We start from the raw sequence: 26,631 nt of genomic DNA on the forward strand, positions 1-26,631 counted from the left end.
TGAAGGAGTCTATGAATGATTCACAACCGTCGCCCAGTCCTGCTGCAGGCGGTGGTCCAGGGAAGAGGTGCCCGAATCCCCAGAGAGGTTCCATCTGAAAAGAAGCTTCATACCATCTTCCACTGAAGTAATGGACACAGTGTAACCCTCCCTAGAGACCAGGAGCTTAGTCTGGAAGCCCCATCGATAGACTATGGCTTACTTCCGAATAACGGTTGTGACAGGCTGGAAGGAGCGTCTTTTAGTCAGAGTAGCATGAGAGAAGTCTCCAAAAAGTCTTAGGGGCCCCAATATATCCTCAGAAGAAGATGATGTTCTGGCAGCTTTAAGCAAGGCTTCCTTAATATGAAAGAAGTGCACTCTCATTAAAACGTCATGAGGGACACCATCTGGAGCATTCCTAGCTTTTGGAAATCTGTGGATACGATCAATTAGAAAATTTGATGTGGAAGCTGACAGCAACAGGTTCTTAAACAGTTCAAGCACCACATCATGCAGACTACTATTAGAGACAGTTTCAGGAATGCCCAACAACTTGAGATTGTTCCTGCGCGATCTGTCCTCCAAATCAGCCAATTTATCATGTAGGGAGGCTACCTCTCCAAGGTGTAGTGGGAGACAACCAGATCATTATGGGAACTCACCACCTACCCCATTTTAGATTCCATATGATCGGTGCGCTCGCGAAGATTGTTGACAGGCTTGGAGCATAGCACGAAAATCCGCCACGACTTCGTTCTTAAACTGAGCCAGTAGAATCTTCTTGGTGCCTGCAGTCATGGAATCACTGTCCCCCATTTCTAATGTGCCAGCATCACTAGAGGAAGCAGATGATGCTGCTACAGCAGCAGGGAGAGGGGAAGATTTTATACCCACGCTAGATTTGATATTCGTCTGAGTGGACGCACGGTGAGGCAAAGGTTTGAAGAAAGCCACCTGTGAAATGGACTTGGAGACTTTATGTTTCTTTGGAGACATGATGATATAAAGCATTATCAGAGGAGATTAAAGTGAAGACAGAAGGCGCAACGTGAAGACTCTTCAGGCAGTATTATTATAACATCTCAGAGCATGGACCTTCACAGAGTAGCTGAGCATAGCAACCTGGAAGGCAAGTATGCCCCACACACAAAAGGACCAACTGTAGCCCTGGATTCAGCTATTTAATGCCGGGACATAGAGGGATAGACAATGAAGTGGATGAGTGGTTAGGAGCAGGTGAGGCAGAAGCAGTAGAGGTATGCACCTCCACTACTTCCACCAAGGGAACCCAGGGTGCACCACAGAATCTGCGGCTCCCAGACTCCAATATAATGGACCCATGTGCAGCAGTACGTTTATGGGATCCCCGCACCTATCAGCTGAGAGACAGAGAGACAGCAGAGCAGTGAAGAATCACTGTGCCAGGAAGCCAGGGATCTCACCAGCAGTGTTCAGCGGCACAGGGTGACTAGACATGGATGCGCCTCAAGCTCCGGCAGTGAGCTGCCAGCTCCAGGAGTCACACAGCTGCAGGCAGATCAGGACCCTCCGGTGAGTGCTGCAGCCTGAATCCCAGTCCGCGAGAGATGGCAGGGGAGCAGGGAATGGGTCTGGGACAAGCTGTTACCTCCAGCGCAATCACAGGCCGCAACCCACAGGAGGCCTCTCCCAGCTCCGCAACCTGGACATTCACCCTTCAGAGGTACAGGGAGGACACAGGGGGACACACTAGGAAACTCCAGGGAGGGAAAAATAATATAATTTGGGGTATTTAGCAGGAGCTGCAAGACTATGCTCCCTCACTACACGGCATCCAGGCCATGCCCCCACCTCATCAGATTTCAATATGATCATCTTTTTAATCCTGATGGGGTCCATATTTCTCAAGAAGCAATATATCTGTACTTAGAAGATTTAGTTAGGGGTGCTTCTTTAGCTTAGTATGGTGGGTGGCGTCAGATAGGGAATTCTCATTTGGTGGAAAAGGACAGCTGCACTGATCACCTTGCTTTAATTTTGAGTTGCACTCTTTGCCAATACACATGTTAGGCTGATTCCACCAATCTGAGGTAAGTGGTGTCATGGTTTTGGTGCACAAGGTTACATGGTTCAGGTGATGACTGACATCCAGGGTCTGAGGCTTGGAGCTAAAGTCGAGGAGGCAGAATATAGCTTTTTTTAATGGGATTTCGGTAGCAGTGAGAACAACCTTTGATATAAGTTCAAGGTTATGAACCACGCATTGGTAATGTTCCAGACTGGTTATCGGCTGAAGAAAGCTGGACAGGACAGGCTACCGGCTGAGTAATACAGCTGGACCAGACTGGCTACCAGCTGAAGAGATGCTGCTGGACTGGACTAGCTTCCAATTGAGGAATACAGCTGGATCAGACTGGCTACCAGCTGAATAGATGCTGCTGGACCGGACTGGCTACCGGCTGAGGAATACAGCTGGACCAGACTGGATACCGGCTGGAGAATACCACTAGACTGGACTGGCTACCATCTGAAGAAATGCTGCTAGACTGGACTCATTACTGGCTGAGGATATGCAGGACCGAACGGGTTACCGGCTGAAGATATGTAGGACCAGATTGGTAACTGGCTGAGGATATGCAGGACCGGAATGGTTACCAGCTGAGGATATGCAGGACCAGACTGGTAACTGGATGAGAATATGCAGGACCAGACTGGTTACCAGCTGAGGATATGCAGGACCTGACTGGTTACTGGCTGAGGATGTGTTGGGACTGATAGTGTCACAAGGAAGGAGCGAAGCAGGTTCACTTGTCACACTATGTGACTAGTTGCACAGATCCGGAATGCTGCAGCTGGACTTCCCTTAAACCCCCTGCCAGGCTGTAATTGGCTGCACAGTAACTGGCTAGCCGGACTGAGACTTAGGTTGGTGAAGCTGGAAATAATGGAATACAGCAATATCAGACAGGGCCAGCAACAGAAATCTTGGGGTCCAGTACAGTGATATCTCTGGGGCCCACTCGGAGTATATATAAATATATATAATTGTAATAGTCCAGCACTCACAGAAACAAATGCAGCAACTTATCAGGTGCCCCATTGTCACATTGATATATATATATATATATATATATATACATACATTTACATATATATATGTATATATATATTATTTTTTTCGAAGCGCAACAGAATTTTCTGAGCTTTATAAGAAACTGTTAATAAATAAATATATGCATATAATTATTTGTTTATACACGCATATAAATGTGTGTATCTCTCATTCCTACCCCTACATACCGCAGTCTGTGTATCCCTCTCTCCTTCCACCCACACACCCCACAGTCTGTCTCTCCCCAATGACTCCATGCTGCATTCCCAGCTCCCCCATTTCATCCCAAAGCCCAGTAACCCTAACCAATCCACTCTTACCCCAGGAAGAGACTCACCTGCACTGCTCTCTCCAGTATCTAGACCCAAACACCAGCAGTACCATGTGTCCCGAACACCCCACCAGAAGAGGCTGGCACAGGGCAAGGGCATCCTGGCCAGTGGAGCTGCTGCCATGTCCCATAACTGCCTGCAACAGAGCTTGACCCGGAAGAGAGGGCGCACACTTGTGCTGCATAGTCACTGTGTGTGAGAGGCCCCTGTCACTCTGAGGCTGCGCCCACACCGCCTATTTGGACAAGACTGCTAACATCCCTACCAGGCACTAAGTGGCATATCCTTGGGGCCCCTCTGATCTTTGGGCCCAGTACAGGTGTCCCCTTTGATCCCCCCTGTCGCCGGCCCTGATGTCAGAGAATATCATAGACCATACTTGCCTACCTGACCCTGTCCATGAGGGAGAAAATGCTCTGTTCCTGGACTTTCCTGGTAATGTATGATTGCCATCACCCGTGGTGAAACACCTTTCTTATCAATTAACTAGCTCACCACAGGTGATGGCAATCATACATTACCAGGAAAGTCCAGGAACAGAGCATTTTCTCCCTCATGGAGAGGGTCAGGTAGGCAAGTATGTCATAGACTGCACAAAGGAGCTTGAATTATCCTCAGGCAAATGCATAGTTAACAACTGGTCTGAGAACACTGCTGCAACTTGGAATCTGTGCACCTGTGCAATCAGCCTGTGAAAGTGCTGCAGTTTGCAAACTAGTATGCACAGCAGATACTGGAGTCAGAGCATGAAATAAGGAATTCAGGAACAAGTCTGAGTGAACTCTAGGCTACTGCATGAAATCCCGGCCCACAGAACAGGAGACTGAGGTAAGACACAGGGCTGGTTACTACAATTTATGAGAATCTAGTCAGGTTCATGACAAGTGGCACCACTGGTCCAGGAGGGACCTATGGATTTGGGTTATTGGGAGGAGTCTTGGCTACCTTGAGTGGAATATGATGGGATGGAGGAAGGCCCCCAATCTAGTACTTGGTGTGTTGAGCTTGCAGATGGTTTTACTGTCAGTAGGGCAGTTCTTTCACCACCATTCTCCCCCCTTTTAATTAATATCATCATTTAAAATTAAATAAAAGCTGTCCCTTTTTCCCTACCAATTTTTGTTTATATGTCTTTATTTTAGATAAGACTATGTTGTGTGTCAGCTGTCTGGTAAGGGTGGGCTGAGATCAACAAAAATGGAGCTTAAAAGAAGGTCAATAGAATAAAATGTTTAAATTAGTTTCATTTAATCACAATAGTATAGAAATTGTAATCTTCCTTTGACAATAATAGTGTGATCATTTAGGTAACGTTTATATAATTTAACTGGAATAAAAATATCATAAAGTTTGTTTGTGAATCTGAAAAAAAAAAAGATAGCCTTAGCACTGCATTAAGTATTACAAACATGATTTTAGAATGTGTAACCTGAACATTTGGTTTAGTCAGAAACCATTAAGCTACTTTTTCATCAAACTGACACCACACCATTTAGTTGTCTGCAAGATGCTGCCAGGAATGGAAGGAAGTGAGAAGCGTACAGTATATCAGAAAAAAGCATATATTTCTGTGACAATAAATCCTTGTACGCACCACAGCATCAGTACAGCAGAAGGAAATTGTTAAGTTTCCCAAGATAGATGTTATAGTAATGGCAAAAATATCATCTAGGGCTGGATTCAGAGTGTACGCTAATCCAAATTTTTGGCAGCTGAGCAATTATTGTCACACTGCACATGGGGGGTAATTCCAAGTTGATCGCAGCAGGGTCTTTGCTAGCAGTTGGGCAAAACCATGTGCACTGCAGGAGGGGCAGATATAACATGTGCAGAGAGAGATAGATTTGGGTGTGGTGAGTTCAATTTGCAATCTAAATTGCAGTGTAAAAATAAAGCAGCCAGTATTTACCCTGCACAGAAACAAAATAACCCACCCAAATCTAACTCTCTCTGCAAATGTTATATCTGCCCCCCCTGCAGTGCACATAGTTTTTCCCAACTGCTAAAAAATTTCCTGCTGCGATCAACTTGGAATTACCCCCATGGTCTTGTGATGGTAGTAGTAGTTAGGATTCATTTGCAAACTGATTGACGGTCAGGGATCATTTGGGGGAGGTAACGGAAAATGGCAACAAAAATGCAGGTGTGGTGAGACCATGTTGGGGGTGTTTTAGGCTACCACTGGAATCCTGTATTCAGCTGCAATGTCTTTGGTGTCTTACTTCCTGTATCCAAGCTCAGTAGTGAGTTTCCCCTTAGGCACAAGAGGCACATGCCTAGGGGTGGCACTTGAATGCTTTTTTAGTACTATCAAACTGAAATGTACCAGTAACTGCAAAATATTTCCATTCTACTGTAACATACAGCATCTTGAGTGGAGTGTAAAAGGGAAGGGCATTCACAGACTGACCCTGTAAGCTGCCCTACTTAGTAAATATATATTCAGAATTAAAATTAAAATGAAATGTCGTAGTTCATGGCTTTTTATTACTATAGTAAATTGTCAATCATCAAATGAGGGTTTATAACCAATCAGTTAAAATAATAAAAGTAGGCAGAGGGGGCAGCCATTACTGTTGTGCCTAGGGGCGCCATGACCCCTAAAATTTGCCCCTGGTCAAGTTGCTGTGCGTGACCCAGAAGATAATCTGTGTACAAAGGCAAAAGAGGTCCAATTCCAGTGAGTTGCAGCATGCTTCATGACGCACATTGTTGTGCTTAATATGTGTCTTTATACCAATTTCTTTGTGATATAAATACTAATTCTAACTGCCTAGTACACTATAAGCAGCTTTGTATACATCTACAATGCAAATAAAATACTCAATTTAAGAAAAAGTACAAAAGCCCAGGTATCAGTAAAAGTGACAGAGCATCTAAGTCACACCATGCGTCTCTCACCTTATGGCACAAAAGGATAGGTGTATAAGGACACATCTGTATGACACCACACTCAATTGCAGCAAACACAGGGGGTGATTAAGAGGCATATTTTAGTGCAGCCACAACTTCATATTTATGGTAATGCCGTGGTTGATGGGCATCATATTGAGATGCCCACCAGATGTGGCGTAAATCCAGTAATGTGCATACAAAGTATCAACCCACCATTGGCCAGATCATTGGACATTGTCCCTGCCTATGGCACGTGCAAAATGTCTGATGACCATGGCTGCCAGTTTCAGTGAAACTGCATCTTTAGAAACAGTTGCTGACACCAACATGCCCACAACATACCTGCGACTCATAGCAACACCTCCACCTACCACCCAAAACGCCCATCAAAAATGCAATTTGAATCTGTCTCTCTGGGCAGTAAACATTGGGGTGCATGTTATGCTGTGAGGGGTATTATGCTGTGAAGGGAGAAGGGTGCCATGCTGAGAGGGGTGCTGTGCTGTGAGGCAGGCAGTGAAGGGGGCAGTATGAGATGCTGTGAGGAGTTTCAGTGAGTGCTGTTAGGTGGACAGTAACTGGGTAAGTGTGGGTGTTGTGAATGGCTCAGCTGTGAGGGCAATGAGCCAGCTGGAATGGACAGTGGGTGCTGTGAGAGGGCATTGAGTGCTGTGAGAGGGCAGTGAGAGGGTCAGTGTGATATGGAATGGACTGGTAGTGAGAGCTATAGAGGGAGGGGACAATCAGTGATATACAGTATGGAGTGAGAGGGCAATGAGACAGCTATGGAGGGTGAAATCAGAAAGCTACCGTATGAAAGCGCAAGAAAGATATAGAAGGAAGTGGTATTGACACAGCTATGGAGGGGGCAGAAAAATAGATATGGGCAGTGAGAGATTTTGAAGTAGTAGACAGAGAGAGAGCTATGCATACTAATACTTTATGTACTGCTGGCAGTTGCACATTCAGGTGGAGGCAGAGGTGTAGCTAGTCGCCATGGTGCCCGGAGCAAGGGTATGTTTTGGCACCCATCTCCCCTGTATTGAATTAGGGGCCTAGCCAACACATGGTGGTATGTTACATTTGAAAAGAAACAATATTTAGAAATTCAAAATTGGTGACAGGGATGGCTTGATTGTGAAACTGTGCGGCCACAGAATAGTACCAATTCACATTACACCGCACAGTACTGTCCGTTATTCACATTGTACCCCTTATACACATTATGCCACACAGTAGAAACCCATAACACTATCCTTATACATAATACACCATGGTAGAGCCGCTATGGAAGTAGCTGTATTTACTTGTTTAATTTAAATAAATGAAAAACACTACATACAGATGGGTCCATGTTTATCTTGACCTTTAATAATATTAACTGAGACTGGGCAGTTGGACTTAATCCCCTGCTGTAATGAGTTAATCCTCTGCTGTATTGTTCTTTGTATTGTATTGCAGCTTAGAACAATAGATGAAGGATTTATGTTAATAAACCATGTTTTTCCTAGGCGCAGCAAACTAGCCAAGATAAACGTGGACCCATCTGTATGCCCCAACTGAACTGACCACACAACCCCCATTTCCTTCATGGGAAAAAAAGCAAATGTGACATGACACAGACCTGATAACCCCCCCAAGCTCTGATATGAAAATAATGCCCCAAAACTGACCCCCCCCCCCAGATCTGATAATCTCCCAATGCGTCAATGAAAATAATACACCAAAACTGCCTCCCCCTCCAGATTATATAATCTCCCAATGCCTCACTGAAAATAATACACTAGTACTGCCATCCCAGACCTAATAATACCACTATGCTTCAATTAAAATAATGTCCCAGAATTGCCTCAGGGCCAGAGAGAGCTGTGCCGCAGGAGAGAGACAGAGTGAGGTGCTGCTGCTTCTAATGCAAAGAGAAGTGCTGCTGCTGCTGCTGCAGCAGCAGATGGGGCAGAGAGAGATTCTGCAGCATCAATGTAGAGAGAAGTACTACAGTAGCCGGGGCAGATAGAGGTGCTGCTGCAGCAGCGGCTTCTGCTGCTGCAGAGAGAGGTTCTGCAGCAGCTGGGGCAGGAAGAGGTGCTGCAGCATCAATGTGGAGAGAATTGCTGCAGCAGCGGGCAGAGAGAGGTGTTACAGTAGATGGGGCAGAGAGAGGTTCTGCAGATTCCGGGTCAGAGAGATCTGCTGCAACATCTGAAGTAGAGACATGTGCTGCAGCTTCCATGAAAGAGAGAAGTGCTGCAGAAGCCTGAAAGACAGTGATGTGCTGCTGCTTCAAATTCATAGAGAGGTGCTGCAGCATCAATGTAGAGAGAAGTGCTACAGCAGCCGAGCGGAGAGAGGTGCTGCTGCTGCTGCAGCAGCAGCAAGGGCAGAAAGAGATGCTGCTGCAACAGTGACTGCTGCTGCAGAGAGAGGTGCTGCAGCAGCAGCTGGGACAGAACGAGGTGCTGCAGCAGCGGGGGCAGAGAGTTGTGCTGCAGAAGCCTGAGAAACAGAGTGATGTGCTGCTGCTTCTAATGCAGAGAGAGGTGCTGGGGCAGTAGGGCAGAGAGAGGTGCTGCAGCATTAATGTAGAGAGAAGTGCTACAGCAGCAGGAGCAGAGAGAGGTGCTGTCGCAGCCAGGGCAGAAAGAGATTTTGCTGCAGCAGCAGCTGCTGCTGCAGAGAGGGGCTGCAGCAGATGGGGCATAGAGAGGTGCTACAGCATCAATGTAGAAAGAAGTGCTGCAGCAGCCAGGGCAGAGATAAGTTCTGCAGAAGCCGGGGCAGAGAGAGCTGCTGCAACATCTGAAGTAGACACATGTGGTGCAGCTTCCAGGAAAGAGAGAGGTGCTGCAGCAGCGGGGGCAGAGAGTGGTGCTGCAGGACAGAAGTAACCATGCTGAATAGCTACAAGCAGACAGTGAGGCATATAAAGAGGGCGTGCAGAGCTCTAGCGTGTTTCGGCTGTCAGTGTCTCCTGCTATCGCATCTGGCCTGCCCTGTTCCATACCTAGTCAGTGTGCACCCCCTCTGATTCTCCTCCTACTGCTCTGCGGCTGCCAGCACAGTGGCCCGTGGGATGGGGGGCTGGTGGGTGGCAGCGCGCCCTCTAACTTTTTTGGTGCCTGGAGTTGGCGCTCCACCAGAGCCACCCTCGCTACACCCCTGGGTGGGGGGATCTAAATTATTTGACACTTTTTAAATGCAAGTGTTTATTCCCAGTCTGTATTCCAGACAGGACCAAAAACGTTTAGAAAGAGGAAATTGATTTCTGCACTAGTTTAACTGTGGATCCTCAAAAGGATTAATAAGCCTCAAATAAATTATTCTTTATGCCTGTATTTATTTTGGGGGTGCAGCCTTATAGTAACACTGTTACATGGTTTCTGATGTTGAAAAAAGACAACTTGTCTATCGAGTTCAACCTGTGTATTATTTTTAGAACTCAAATTCATCTATTGTGAATGTCTGCCGTTGTGTTATTTTTTTCTCTTTTGTTAATTATAGTGCATGATCTATCCACCATAACCCTGTATATCCTTATCCATTAGGAATTTATCTAGCCCATTCTTAAAAGTATTGACCGAGTCCGCCATTACAACTTTCTCAGGCAGGGAATTCCAAATATGTATTGTCCGTACTGTGAAGAAACCTTTTCACCTCTGTGTGTAAAACCTCCTCTCCTCTAACCTAAGCAGGTGTCCATGTGTCCTCTGTGATGATCTTATGAAAAACAGATCCTCCGCAAGCTCTGTATATTGTCCCCTTATGTATTTGTAAGTGTTAATCATGTCCCCTCTTAATCTCCAGCATGCCTAGCCCTGCAAGCCTTTCCTCGTATTCCAGCATCTCCATCCCCTTAATCAGTTTGGTAGCCCACCTCTGAACCTTTTCTAATTCCAGGAGATCCTTTTGGTAGTATGGTGCCCAAAATTGTGCACAGTATTCAAGATATGGCCTCACTAGGGATTTGTATAATGGGAGTATAACACTCTCATCCCTTGCATCAATTCCGCATTTAATGCATGCTAATACCTTGTTCACCTTTTTTGCTGCATTCCTACTTTGGGTACTGCTGTTAAGTTTATCTTTGTGAACACCTAAGTCTTTTTCCAGTACAGAATCCCCTAATTTTACCCCATTTAGTGTGTAGGTGGTATTTCTTTCTTTGCTACCAAAGTACATTACCTTATACTTGTCTGTATTGAACCTCATTCTCCATTTGGCTGCCCATGCTTCCAGTTTAAATAAATCGTTCTGAAGAGACTCCGCATCCCCCACCGAATTAATAACCTTACACAGTTTGGTATCGTCTGCAAAAATTGACATCATGCTTTCTAGACCTACTGCTAGATCATTTATGAAAATGTTAAACAGTAGTGGTCTAAGTACAGACCCTTGTGGCACACCACTAAGTACTTCAGTCCAATTTGAAAAAGTTCTATTTACCACAATTCACTGCTCACTATTATCTAACCAATTTCTAACCCAAGTTCATATTGTGCTCCCTAGCACTAGTTCTTGTAACTTATAGATAAGTCTCATGTGCGGTACTGTGTTGAAAGCTTTAGCAAAGTCTAAAAAGATTACATCCGCCTCCTTACTCTGATCTAGGTTCACACTAACTGTTTAATAAAAGCCTAGTAAGTTTGACTGACATGATTTATCCTTCACAAATCCATGTTGGTTCCTATTAATAACCTTATTTGCTTCAAGAAACTTCTGTATACTATCCCACAAAATGCCTTCCAGTACTTTCCCCACTATAGATGTAAGACTAACTGGTCTATAGTTACCCGGTTCAGATTTACTTCCCTTTTTGTAGATCGGCACTACTTCTATTATACGTCAAACTTTTGGAACAATGCCTGATGTCAGTGAGTCAATGAAAATCAAATATAGGGGTCTAGCTAATTCGGAGTGTAGCTCCATGAGAACCCTTGGGTGAATTCTGTTGGGACCAGGTGATTTGTTAATCTTAATTTTTTTATTCGGCCACAGACTACTTCCTCACTTAAGAAAGCAGTTAGTAGTGGGAGATTATTATTACTGAGGTTATGTGTTAATCCTGCCATCTATTCCTCTATTGCGAATACTGATACAAAAAGCTAATTTAATTTTTCTGCTATGTCCTTATCGTCTTTGATTAAGACTCCCACATTGTCCTTTAAAGGGCTTATACTCTCCTTCTTTAATCTTTTGCTGTTGATGTATTTGAAAAAACTTTTTGGGGTTTAATTTACTTTCCTTAGCTACTAGCTTTTCAGTTTCTATTTTAGCTGCTCTTATTTCTTTTTTGCATATTTTGTTACAATCCTTATAGTACTGGAATGACTCCGCTTTCCTATCTGATTTATATTTTCTTAATGCTCTCCTCTTTCTGTCCATTATTTCCTTAATCTTTTTGTTAGGCCACATTGGTTTGGAATTATTACTTCTTTTTTTGCTGACCATGGGAATAAATTTATGAGTATAATTATCGAGCAGTGTTTTTAATACCTCCCATTTCTCCATAGTATTTTTACCTTGAAACAAAATTTCCCATTCAATGCCCTTAAAGCTTTCTTTGTCATATCAAAGTTGGCTTTGTTAAATTTTAGAGTCCTAGTTGAGCTTTTATAGGACTGTTTATGAGAACTGATATTGAATGTGATCATATTGTGGTCGCTGTTTCCTATGGGCTCCCCTACTATAATATTTGATACCAATTCCCCATTGTTTGTTAATACCAGGTCTAAGATTGCATTGTAGTTGGTTCCTCGATTAGTTGAAGTAAGTAGTTATTATTTAGTTTATTTAAAAACCTATTACCCCTAGCAGTATCACATGAATCATTTGTCCAAATTATCTCTGGATAGTTAAAATCTCCCATCACTACTACAGTACGTCACCTAATTCTGCCGCTTTTTCTATTTGCTTCAGTAACAATTCCTCATCAGACATATTAATACTAGGTGGCTCATAGCATAGCCCTAATAGTATCTTTTTTGTTCACTTACCCCCACCTGCAATTTCTACCCATAACGTCTCAACAGTATTTACAGTCCCCTCATGAATATCTTCCCGTACTGTATATCAGGTTTTAAAACAGCTTTACATAAAGACATAACCCTCCACCCTGTTTATTTAATCTGTGTCTCCTGAACAGCGTATAACTCTCCAGATTGACTGTCCAATAATGAGATTCGTCCCACCAAGTTTCAGTAATGCCTATAATGTCATACTGTTTGCTTGCTGCAAGGACTTCTAGTTCCCCCTTTTTCCCTGTAAGGCTTCTAGCATTTACATCCATACAATTAAGATAAGTATTCCCCCTTGTGCTAGGGACATCATTTTCTATATGCAGTATTGATGACCCATATTCGTTGTTAGTGTTTTGGCAATACCCTCAGTAATACCCTCGTTAGTACCCTTGCCAGCTGCTCTTTCCCTCCCCTCTTCTCCACCCCCAATTAGTTCACTACCTCCATCCTTACTATTCTCACTGCATATTTATTTTCTAGCTAAACCCTCCCCCCAGGCTCCTAATTTAAAATCTCCTCCAACCATCTAACCATCCTTCCCCCCCAGTGCTGCTGCCCCCTCATCATTCAGGTGCAATCCATTGCGACAAAAAAGATGGCGCCTGACTGAGAAGTCTGCCCAGTGTTGCAGGAACACAAACCCCTCTGCTTAAAGACTCATTACATCAGTGATCTTCAACTTTGGGTACAAGTATCCTTGGGGTACTCGCTATGAATTTCAGTGGTATGCACAAAAAAATTGTAATGGCAGGAAGGACATCCATGTAATAATTAGGGAAAGCAGTGTCCTAATTTTTCTAAAACTGTAACATGTAAGAAATATACAGTACATGTACAATTCATCCTAATTTTTATTCAATCTTGTTAAAAGCACATTCAATGCTTTTACATACAGTGGCACCTAACAATTGAACCTATTAGCAATTATATTAATTATTTTACAAATGTTGGGGATACAAATAATGCATATGTGACTAAGAACAGCAGCTTTACATAATTATGCAAAAATAAGTATAAATAAACATTATACATGATTCTCTATCTTACTTTGTAGGTGATGCTCTGTGTGTTATATATAGCTAGGGTTTTTATATGTATTCAAGTTTTACTCTTAAAAGCAACTTTGATGCTTGTGTTCTATATGACAGTCACTGGGAGGCATTATAATTTTCTCTGGACATCTTTTTCTTCTTATTCCCATTTTATATTATTTTAGTCTCCTCTCTCCATATTTGTATTTCTACTTAAATGTTTTTATACCTTAATATAAATAATATGTATTCATTCTGTGCAGTATATTAAAACATCTCCAGTTCCTTTTCCATTAAATCTAGTATCTTTCTGATGCCTTGACATAATAAATTCAAAGCATATGCAAACATTTTGTATCTTTTCCAAAACGATTGACAGCAAAAGGAGCAATATTGGAGAAACATCTATCACAGAGTTGCTTAATGAATAACATTAATCTGTCTAAATATTGTAATATGAACAAATTTAAAGGATCATAAGATCATGTAGCATTTCCATACTGAGTTATCCTTTGGCGAGGTTAAACAACACTGCAGGCGGAAATCTGAAACATTTCTCAGTGCCAAAAAGCCATCTGCTCTGTTGGCGGAGATGGACTGTTCTGAAAACTCAGCATTACTGGTGTCAAACAAATAGTGACATTAGAGAAGACTTTGAACTCCAGCGTTCCTCCGAGAAATAGTTCTAACTTGATAAGACAGAAATGTAATTTTAAAATGAGTATGACACTCCATAGCTGAAAATTGTTGTTTATTGGCTTGAAAGGTGTTTTATATGTACTGTAAAGTGTAATAAAATCTACTGTCCTAAGAGTATGCACGGAGTGCACAGTACCTCCTGTATAATTGTTGTCTCAATTTCTATATTGGTTTGCTAAATAATTTAGCTATCAGTCCCTCCATTAATTTGTGACACTGAAATCATAGCAAAGTAAAAAACGTGATCTGTAAATAAAAACATTTTTTATAGCTTTATGATAATTATTGGATATTGCATTTTCCAATAATTTGTTCAAATAATATTAGTACAGTAAAAGTTCTTCTTAAAAATAAAAAGTGTGTCTTTTGTTGAAACTGATGATTTGATAAAGCATTAGGTCACCTGAGGATGTTCATGACTTACCTACTTACTGCTCTCTTGAAATAGACTTACAATATTTACAGCAAGGAACAGGTTCATCAATTTAGGAACCAGCGTTCAGTGCCAAAAATTCATCTCAGAATTACTCAGATTGCCCATGATCATGCAGAGTGATGTGTTGCTGCATCTTTTGACACTAGACACAACAACGGATAACACAAGCATGGAGTCCTCTATTAATGCAAGATGCCTCATGCAGCAGTAACAAATTTTTACACAGCAGCTACGTCCAAACACTCAGTTGCTGTGCTTACTGCGTCCTTCTCTGAATCAGTCTGTATGTACAACAACAGCCTCTGCCTGATTGTATGCTTTATATTAGCAATACAGTTGCTTCTTGTGCTCCAACAAACTATTATAGTTGTTATGCTATTTGTTTTAAACATGTAAAATACCTGATGCCTGTCTGCAGTGCATTTATTCCTAAAACATGTTGTTACACAGCTAATCCAACTGAAGGAGGAACCATGCAGTTGGGATGGAATGACAAGAATGGGTGAAGTTGTGGTATACATCAGATAGGGTGGTATTCATGTGACCAGCAGTCGGGAGACCGACGGTCACATGACCTCCTCCAGCATCCCGACCCCTCACTATCCCGATGGTTGGCATGCCGACCAACAGGGACTATTTCCACTCGTGGGTGTCCACGACACCCATAGAGTGGGAATAGAACCTGTGGCGACCGCAGCGAGCCCGCAAGGGGCTTGCTGCACTCGCCTCTCCCCACCGGGATCCCGGCATCGGTATGCTGCTGGGATCCCGGCATCGGTATGCTGACCAGCGGTCAGGACAGCCATACTACACCCAATCAGATAGACTAGGGGGTATTTTAACTGAAGATTGATTTTAGATTAATTTGAAAAAAAAATCTTAATTAATCAACATTAACAGCATGTTTCAGGGTCTAAATTGCATATTTAGTAATAGACTATTTATAAACTGATTTTAAAATCAATGTACTGTAGATATTGGTCGATTTTTAGTAGTGAAAAGTCTGTAATTTTTGTCAGTTCCATTAAAAATCAACTGCAAATAGACCTAAAAATCTAAACTAAAAATCTAAACTAAATTTTTTTTGGACAAAAATCAAACACAAATCAACTACTGCTTCCTACTGATTTTTGATAAAACAAAACATACCTCATGCAAGAGGCTCCCATGGTACCTCTAATTCTGCTTCTTGGGTCTCTTTAGTTACAGGTAGGTGGTGATTTGCATGCTGTAAGAAAAGTGCCTAGAATTGTATAGCCTTGAATTGTCATAGGGTCTTATGCAGAGATGTACACAAGCTCAATGGTTTGAGTACTTCTCTGATTGTAGAACACATGCACATGTGCAGGAACCATTCTGGGCATGTGTAGAATGGATACTGCATCATTGCACACAGTGGATCCAGAGCCACAGCCTGATTGACAGGCTGAGGCCATTTAAGGGCAGGGAGTTCAAATGAGAGATGTGCACTGACCCCAGTGCTTTGGTTTTGGTTTTAACAAAACCACCATCAGTGTTTTTTTTAAATTGTTTTTGGCAAAACCACCCTCAAAAGTTTTAGTTCCGTTTCTGATTTGGATTTGGTTTTCTTTAAACATTGCTAAAAACAGCTGAAAGCATGTAACTTGGACCTGTTTTTGTCCTATAGTATTATTAGCTCAATAACATTAATTTCCAGCCCTCCATTTTTACTATCTCACGATATATTCTCTTGAGTGAAATGGCACCTGAAATGCAAAACAAAAAAAAATCCAAAACTGGGATTCAATTCTACTTGGAATCCCAAGTGACTCGGCTTGGAACTTTGTACGACTTGAAACCCCAGTGTCCGGATGTGTTCGGTTTTCAGTAAAACTGAACCGCTCATCTCTACTTACTATACATTCTCCTTTATGAAATGGCACCTGAAGTGCAATCTACTGTATAACTAAGAGAAGTATGGGTCTGCTCCAACCAATATAGGGGTATATGCAATTGCGGTCGAATTCCCGAAATTGTCGAATTTCGGGTCATTTTCGACCAAAAAAAAAAAATCGCCTATGCAATTCAGTGCTTTCCGACCAAAAAACGGACTTTCAAAATTCGACTTTTTGAAATTCGAATTTTTGCAAATTCGACTTTTCTGCAATGATACAAGTGCTGCAATTCGACCAAAGCATATTCAATTCAAGTTTGGAAATTCGACAGCAGTGCTTTTAGACAGCAAATTCGTCATTTTCAATCCGCCACACTTTGGAGGGTGAAAACAAATAAAAAAATTTTAAACATGTTTTTTTTTGTGTTTTTTTGGGGGGGAATAGCAGATCTATTTATATTAGAAGGGATTAGGTACTTTTTTTTTTTTTTTTTGGAGGCACAAATATTATTTATATATTTTTTAAAATATTATTATTATTTTTTTTTTATGCTGGAACGGTGAAATCATTAAAAAAAATGGCGTGGGGTCCCCCCTCCAAAGCATAACCAGCCTCGGGCTCTTCGAGCTGGTCCTGGTTCTAAAAATGCGGGGAAAAAATTGACAGGGGATCCCCCGTATTTTTAAAACCAGCACCGGGCTCTGCGCCTGGTGCTGGTGCCAAAAATACGGGGGACAAAAAGAGTAGGGGTCCCCCGTATTTTTAACACCAGCATCGGGCTCCACTAGCTGGACAGATAATGCCACAGCCGGGGGTCACTTTTATGCCGTGCCCTGCGGCCGTGGCATTAAATATCCAACTAGTCACCCCTGGCCGGGGTACCCTGGGGGAGTGGGGACCCCTTCAATCAAGGGGTCCCCCCCCCCAGCCACCCAAGGGCCAGGGGTGAAGCCCGAGGCTGTCCCCCCCCATCCAATGGGCTGCGGATGGGGGGGCTGATAGCCTTTTGTGATAATAAAAAGATATTGTTTTTTCCAGTAGTACTACAAGTCCCAGCAAGCCTCCCCCGCAAGCTGGTACTTGGAGAACCACAAGTACCAGCATGCGGGAGAAAAACGGGCCCGCTGGTACCTGTAGTACTACTGGGAAAAAAATACCCAAATAAAAACAGGACACACACACCGTCGACAGTAAAACTTTATTTCATACGTCGACACACACATACTTACCTATGTTCACACGCCGACATTGGTCCTCTTCTCCATGTAGAATCCACGGATACCTGAAAAGAAAAGATCAATATACTCACCTCAGCCATGGTCCAGAGATAAATCCACGTACTTGGCAAAAAAACAAACCGAACACCCGCTCCATGCCGGACTGAAAGGGGTCCCATGCTGACACATGGGACACCTTTCCACGAATGAGACCTGTCAGTGACAGCTGTCACAGAAAGGTCTCTAAGCCAATCAGGAAGCGCAACTTCGTTGCGCTCACCTGATTGGCTGTGCGCTGTCTGTACTGTGACAGCACATCGCAAAGCCGCTCCATTACTTTCAATGGTGGGAACTTAGCGGCTAGCGGTAAGGTCACCCGCCGGTCAGCGGCTGACTGGCGGGTGACCCCACCGCTACCCGCAAAGTTCCCACCATTGAAAGTAATGGAGCGGCTTTGCGATGTGCTGTCACAGTACAGACAGCGCACAGCCAATCAGGTGAGCGCCACGGAAGTAGCGCTTCCTGATTGGCTGAAGGGACTTCAGTGACAGGAGTCACGTGATGTCCCGGCATTCGGGAGAAAGGGGTCTGATGTGAAAGCATTGGACCCCTTTCTAGTCCGGTATGGAGCGGGTATTTGCGTTTTCTTTTTTTTTACAAGTACGTGGATTTATCTCTCTGGACGTGGATTTATCTCTGGACGCTGGAAGGTGAGTATCATTTTTTCACAGGTACCCTCGGATCGTCGGAGACCGTGGCAGTCGGCGTGTCAACATAGGTAAGTATGTGTGTGTCGGTAGTGTGTAATAAAGTTTTACTGTCACGGTGTGTGTGTCCTGTTTTTTTTGGGGTATTTTTTTCCCAGTAGTACTACAGGTACCAGCGGGCCCGTTTTTCTCCCGCATGCTGGTACTTGTGGTTCTCCAAGTACCAGCTTGCGGGGGAGGCTTGCTGGGACTTGTAGTACTACTGGAAAAAACAATATCTTTTTATTATCACAAAAGGCTATCAGCCCCCCCATCCGCAGCCCATTGGATGGGGGGGGACAGCCTCGGGCTTCACCCCTGGCCCTTGGGTGGCTGGGGGGGGGACCCCTTGATTGAAGGGGTCCCCACTCCCCCAGGGTACCCCGACCAGGGGTGACTAGTTGGATATTTAATGCCACGGCCGCAGGGCACGGCATAAAAGTGACCCCCGGCTGTGGCATTATCTGTCCAGCTAGTGGAGCCCGATGCTGGTGTTAAAAATACGGGGGACCCCTACTCTTTTTGTCCCCCGTATTTTTGGCACCAGCACCAGGCGCAGAGCCCGGTGCTGGTTTTAAAAATACGGGGGATCCCTGGCCAATTTTTCCCCGGATTTTTAGAACCAGGACCAGCTCGATGAGCCCGAGGCTGGTTATGCTTTGGAGGGGGGACCCCACGCCATTTTTTTTCGGGTTTTTCCCGTTTTTTACCGTTTTTTAAAATCGCGGCAAAATCCGCCAAATCGGCCGATTTTCGCCCGCGACTCTGGCGAATCCGTTTTTCATTGAATATGGTGAATTCCGGAAGCCACCTTCCGGAATTCACCTGGCGAATTTAGTCGAATTAAAAAACGGCGAAAAATTGCCGCGATTCGCCGTGAATTGCATATACCCCATAGTATATTATGAAAATACATGTGAACCAATATTGAGACTGTTATGATCAATTTCAAACAGTAATCTATATAATCATATAATTATTAGATATGGGATTCCTATGAGATTAGAACAAAAGGATTCCTCCTACTGTACTAATCTCATAGGAATCCCATATCTAATAATTATAATTTCATCTTATATGTATTATCTTGAATCCTTTATTTGGTAACAGGCAATTCACGTTTTTATTGAACAGGATATTAGGTTCGCAACCTGATCCAATTATTTTAAGAGGGATTCATTAAAAGTTACGCTTTATGTATTAATCCTTTGTACACATTTATCCTATCAGCATACATCAGTAAATGACACAGTACTCCAAAAAAAAGTTTTTTCATCCTTTCCTCTAAACTTCACTTGTAGTGCAATCTACAGTATAACACAAGATTTGGTTTTAAGATGCAAGATAAGACCTTGTGGTAAGATCCAAAGCCAGGACTCAATTCCACTCAAAATCTCACATGATCTGAACTAGGACACACTTGGAACCCCAATATTCAGGTATGTTTGGTTTCAGTAAAACTGAACTGCTTATCTCTAGTTCACAGCAGCGATGTGCATTGCATCCATTTCTGAAACATTTCTAAAAACAGCTAAAATCTGTTTCTTCAGTTATTAAATTCTGATGTGATTCATTGACGACCCTATGGCAATCACAGCTGTGATTGTGCATGCTGAGGATGTACAAAATGATGTCAAAAAATCTGCCTTCCTGAAAAGTACAGAGACACTTACTGGAGCAATTGCAAAGCACAGCAACTATGTACACATCTGCAGTACACATGCAGATCCTTTGAAGATGGGCAGCTCGAGTAAGTCATTGGCATGTCAGCCTGAACAGAGACACTGGAGCCATACTGCTTAAGTACGGATTCACAGATGCAGCCAACAACATGCCCCAAAAATGGCTGTGACATGCCCTCAGTTTTGCCACCACTCCCCTGTTAAGTCCCCCTAACAGTGCCTGATTGTCATTCACTCTGCATGAAGATAAGTACTGTGATCGGCATTCCTAAGCATACAGTATGTATGCGCAGTTTACAGATAATTTGCAATTGCAAAAACATCTGCATAGCATTCGTCAATGAATCAGGTCCATCAAGACAGTTAATTTCAAGTAATTTTCAGTGTGAAAATGCAACTGAAATTATGAAGGAGGGACTTACATGCAGTACAAAACATACAAGATTCATTTTATTAATCCAAAATTGGAACCGCTCATCTCTACTTTTTATAGCCATTATAATTAAAAACACCTGTATAGACGAAAAACACTTATAACTTATTAGACTTTTGCATGATTGATTTTGTGTTTGATTTTTTTTTTTGTACATTTTTGTTACATTTTCAGACAAACTGTTAATAAATCTCAGATTTGCATTGTCCCATTGAGAAAACACTGATGTTTTCCCGAAGTAAAATTTCAGTCACAGGTGATTTTTTCTGATGATCTTGACTTTAGTACATCTCCGATTGGCAAAAACAGGCCAAAAAATGTGGTCAAAAAACACTCACAAAATTGACCTGTAGTGAATATACTCCTAGGTTCTGAGTAGCTGATTATTTGAGCCTCGGGTAGAAATCTCTGCACATTAAACAGCAGCAGGTGAAATAAACACTCCCTCAGAAATTCCTTGAAATTATTATAATTATTGTTTATTTACAAATTGCACACATATAAATAGGTACTAATAGTAAAGTAGTCATTGGCAACTGGAATTTCTGTGCAGCTACAATTGGTGTTATATGGTTGGAATCGGAAAATGGAAGGTGAAAATGTCAGGCAACTACTTGTAAGTGTGAATATCCTTCCCTATTTATATCATCTTCTTCCATTACTACTTCTCTGAAATGTTCTCGCTCTTGTGGTACACAGGCACTCCTGAAGAAATATCAAGATGGTCAGCTGCTGGAAAACAGTGGCACTCAGAGGGGGGCACTCTCCCTCCTCCTGTAACAAGCAGTAGTGTCTGCAGCCTTTCACTGCCTCCAGCACATGCACAGGTAGTGAAGCAACCTGCAGGAACCTGCAATGAGCAGGTGGGATGATAAAAGTAGAAGTGCTGTTAACACACAGGGGTTGCTGAGCACCAACAGGTACTAGATAGATATAATACAGGCTGGTGACAGGGATGCTAAGTACTGGCAATAATAGGAGAGCTGAATGCTGGTATGACAGCAGTGCAGAATACTGGCAATGACAGGTGCATGGAATACTTGCAATGACGGGAGCAGTACTGGATGCAGGTTGTAACAGGCATACTGGCAGCAAGTTGTAAACAGGAGCACCGGCTTAAGCTGTAAATGGGAGACTAGATGTAACAGCAGAGAGACTGGACTCAGGCTAACAAACAGGAGCACTGGCACAGGCTGACAACAGATGCATTGAATGTAAACAGATGGTAGCAGTACTGACCACAGCATTGCTGGTACGGGTTGGATACAGAGGCTCTGAGTGCAGGTAATCACACAAAGTGTCAGACAGCACATACACTTAGCAAGTGAGTGTTTCAGACTAAGACTGAGCAGCAGGTGCAGGTTTAAATAACGAGCTATTGGTTGCAGTTGGATGCAGGGATCATGTGAGCGCTGCAAAAAGACCTGGTTGGAAAGTGAGTTCACCTGACCTGGAAACAACATGGCTGCACCCATGCAGCTGTTCAGCAACAACCAGGAATGCTGTAACAGGCCAGGAGCAGTGCAGCCTTGCTGAATATGGCAGCCCAAGACATGGAATGACAAACTAAGACCTCAGTTTATGACATTATGTCAAGCATGGAAACTTTAAAATCATTAGCAAAAATCTCAAACTTACAGGGACTTTCCCATGTATACTACTATCTACAACTACTATTGAAATGTTTTGGACACTCATACTTTCTATCTCTATCTACTAAGGCTTATAACCCCAAACACCTTTTTAATACATTTAATTTTCACTAACCCACACCAAACCCACTGACTGCCATCAGTGCCCACGGTCTTGCTTGCTACTTCATAGACAAGATTGATAAGATCTGACATGAAATTGTATTCTCTTTGCCAGCCATAAACATGTTCAATTTCTTACATGTACACTCTGGTTTCTTCTTTTCATTTGATCACAACAAATGAATATGAAATATCTTCTCTCATTATTTTTATACTCTACTCCTACTATTGAATCTATACTCTCAAAATCAGTAGATCCATGTCTGCTATGCTCATTGTAACCTTAGCCAAAATCTATAATTTGTAATATATTTCTATTAGTATCTTTGCATTATTGTTGAAACATGTATTGATCGCTCATATTCTGGAAAAAAAAACGAAATTCTGATTCAAGCTTTCTCAGAAATAAGTGGTCTGTTGAGATGTCCCAAATGGAAACAAACTCCTTGGTGGTGCACTCCTAATTTAGTATTGTATAAGTTAAAACTAGAGATGAGCGGTTCGGATTTTAAGAAAGCCAAACCGCTCCGAACTTCCGGGATCCGCGACAGACGAGCCGGGGCTCGGATCTGCCCCAGCTGCCCCGGATCCCAACCTGAGGCGAAACTATGAGATCCCACTGTCAGATCTCGTGGTTTTTGCTTGGGCGCCAGCTTTAAAAGTCCCATAAAGTCAATGGGCTGCCCGCTGATTGGCTGAGAGAGACTTCTGTCATGGTTCTCAGCCAATCAGCGTGTCCCCATAGACTTCATGATGGCCTGCCTCATGCTAATTACTTCACCACCCACACTGCCGGCACTGCCTCCTGCACTGAGGATACTGCCGGCACCCTGAGCTGCCAATACCTCCGCACTGAGGACACCACCGACACTCCAGCAATGCCGACACTGCTTGCACCCCCACACTGGGAACATTGCTAGCACTCCTGCACTGCTGAAACAACCAGCAACCTTGCACTGCTGACTTAGCTGGCACCCCTAAACTGCCGATACCACTGACACACCCCAGCACTGCGGACATCGCCAACACTCCTGCACTGCTGACACCGCTAGCAGTACTGACACCACCATCAACCACACACTGAGGACACTGCCAGTACCCCTACAGTGAGGACATCCCTGGCACCCCCACACTGCCAACACCACCAGCAGTACAGACACTACCAGCAACTCCGCACTGAGGATGCCAACATCACTGCCGACACCACCAGTACCCCAGCTGTATTGAAACCACCAGTAATCCCTCACTGAGGACTCTGACTACACCCCTGCACCTCCCGCTCTGAAGACACCGCTGGCATCCCCGGTCACAGTTAGTGCACTATTGGTGTATCCGCCCTGCACTGTGTCCTGCATGGTATCTGATCCACACTGTATCTTGCACTGTATCCAACCAGCAATATAGTCAGCACTGTATCCGACCAAACTGTATCCCACACTGTATAAGGCCCACACAGTATCCAACCCACACTGTATCCAACCCATAGTGTATACTGCACTGTATCTGACCTGCAGTGTATCCCGAGCTGTATTCAATCCACACTGTATCCAACCTGTGCTGTTTCCAATCGGCACTGTATCCCACACTGTATCCAACCAGTAATATATACCGCACTGTATCCAACCCACACTGTATCCAACCTGTCCTGTATCCTGTACTGTATCCAACCCACACTGTTTCTGTACTGCACTGTATCCAACCCACACTGTATACCACAGCTTAGTCAGCCAGCCATTGGCCAATATTAGTGAATACAATATTGTGATCTGTGAGGCGTTCAAAATTGAGTGGAAATTACTGTAATTTAATGTAATTGATGTTAATAATACTATAGGAACAAAAAAGGCCCACATTAAGTGATTTTAGCTCTTTTTGTCTATTTTTCAGATAAATCCAATTCCAAAGCCAGTCACGGCGGTTTGACAAATCCAAATCCAAATCCCAAACCGACCGATGAATCAGACAAATCCAGCAAAAATGGCCCAGCGCACATCCCTATTTAAAACATATCTTTTCAATAATCTAGGATTAGAATGCAGTGGTAGAACCATATGTATATAAAATAGAAATGACTAGTATAGTTAAATATATATATTTTTTCTTAAAAATAAGCTCAATTGGAGTAATAGGTAAGAGATAAGATGTAAACTTGTTTCGTTACCATATGTCTAGCGTACTTGTGTCACTTAGATAAGCCCATCAACGAATGTATAACTATGTAGAGTAGATATATATATACAAATAAATAGTAAATTGGTTACATATATAAATAAATATATATGTGTAAATATGCTTCTACTTAAAGTTATATGACAAATATCTCACCAAATATATATGTATTCTCAAGCTCCTAAATGAGCCACATAGTGAAAGTACTGAAAGTATCAAATAAGAAAACATCATTTAAATATAGCTGTAATAGATCCATACAAAATGAGTATCTCCTGAAAAATGACAAAAAGTTATTTTATCTGAGAAAGCAGCTTCCTCTATTATCAAATCGAGTACAGTATATAATAAATAATGGGTACAATACCAATTTGCTAATTGTGTAAAATGAACAGTAGATAGATGTTGGCATACATAACCTTTTGTCTCCTATAACAAATATAAAACAAATATTATCCACAATATAGTTGCCCCTTAATGCAAATAGAAATAGCATGACATAGGCAATACTACTATCAATAACAATCATGAATAGCTGAGAGGAGGGAAAGATAATCTTTAGTCATGTGTTCGGGACACTTCTTCTGTTAACCCACATGTTATGCTGTGAATGGGTAAATGAGAGAGTGACCCGTCTGGCTTAGATTGGAAGAGACAAGAACATTCTGCTTTCTGGTTCTGGTTCTAAGCTGCTTCCATCCCTGGCTTGGACTCATATTGCAGAAGACAGCAAGCACCAGATGAGAGAGAGTGCTGAAAATACTTGTGTGAAAGTGTCCCAGTTTACAGAAGTGGGATTCCCGGTCAGCGCCGGTATCTGCTGCTTTCCCCTGTGGGCAGTTTCGGACTGAGGCATGAAGGGCCCACCGGAGGAATGCAGATATAGGGGCCCATACTTAGGGGTGTGGCCAGCCTACAAAGGGGGTGTGGACAGCCTCCACAAAGGCTTGAAATACACAATAGTTTAGTGCAGTGTAATGCAACATATCTACCATGTATAATACATATTATACACCATGTATAATAAGTGCACAGTCTGGAACCTGATCCTTAGAGGAAGGAGTGGGCCCTCAGGCAGTGGGGCCTACCGGTGATTTCCCTGGTGCCCCTGTGGGCCAGTCTGACCCTGCCTGTGGGAGAAGAGCACCCCTGTACAAGCTGTGTCTCTCTGTGACCTGGTCTCGTGCTGCGTCCATGCAGCTTTTCCTGACGATGCACTTTTTGCACATTTTACACACATTTAAGCCAAGCATCATCAAGCTTGCTTACACTCCCCTAAAACACAACTTTCATTCCTAAGACTATACAGAGACTTACAGAAACAAACACCTACAATCAAGTAGTCCCCTGGCGCTAACCAGATAGTTAAGTTCAATTGTAATAGACGTATGTGTCCCAAGAGCAAAAAAAAATAATCTGATGCAGCTCACTGCAGAGCAGGAGGACCTCTCCACCCCTTGCAAAAAACAGTTACCACAGAAAAAAAACAAACACAGACAGCGCTACCAGATTTCTTATTAAAATACTGATTTATTTAATTATTTATTCTATTATCATTCAACTTTCATTAACCATTCTCATCTCTAAGGCTAATTTGCATACATTTATAAAATTTGTATTTAAAATACTGGCCTAATCAATGAACAATCATACCATGATTCTCTGTTCTCTATACCACTTAATACTCCCCTGCTGCACAGAGCCTCCAGCTTTAATCAATTACCTCACACTGTTTCACTTGGGTATTAAGCGTGACAGTTTAGTATTTAGTACAATGATACAAAGAATACCAACTCTGATTCAGATGTAAAATGTCTCTATTCCACTCCAGATAGAAGTATAATTGTACTGATACTTTTGTAGCGGAAGAATCACTTGTTTTAAATCAAGTTGTATATTTAAGACTCTTTACTTCCAACAGTTCATATAAAATGTGGATATTCAGACAGCTGTTTACTTTCTCTTGTAAAATAAAATTTTGATTTTGTGCACAACCCATATCGATAATTATTTGATTAGTTGATTAAATATGCATGTATATATAAATTGATCTCAAAGCAGCAGAGTTAATATGATGTCTCAGCAGACATTTAAAACATGGCCATGTTAAAATCCCGTCTTTACCGCAATCAAAATTTATTCTACAAGAGAAAGTAAACAGCTGTCTGAATATCCACATTTTATATGAACTGTTGGAAGTAAAGAGTCTTAAATATACAACTTGATTTGAAACAAGTGATTCTTCCGCTACAAAAGTATCAGTACAATTATACTTCTATCTGGAGTGGAATAGA

General features: G+C 42.6%; 1 long non-coding RNA gene across 2 annotated transcripts in view; it reads left to right on the forward strand.

Moving 5' to 3' along the window:
* Window positions 1-4,035: 4,035 nt before the first annotated feature.
* Window positions 4,036-26,631, forward strand: part of LOC134935375 (uncharacterized) — a 309,075-nt gene continuing 286,479 nt past the window's right edge. Inside the window, exons 1-2 of one of the 2 annotated variants that reach the window (XR_010180098.1) lie at window positions 4,036-4,233; window positions 19,601-19,738. This is a non-coding gene — a long non-coding RNA (uncharacterized LOC134935375). The remainder of the gene's footprint in view (window positions 4,234-19,600; window positions 19,739-26,631) is intronic. The other variant, XR_010180097.1, reaches the window with a different exon arrangement.

Source organism: Pseudophryne corroboree, chromosome 6 (genome assembly GCF_028390025.1).
Source record: "Pseudophryne corroboree isolate aPseCor3 chromosome 6, aPseCor3.hap2, whole genome shotgun sequence".
Taxonomy (NCBI): domain Eukaryota; kingdom Metazoa; phylum Chordata; class Amphibia; order Anura; family Myobatrachidae; genus Pseudophryne; species Pseudophryne corroboree.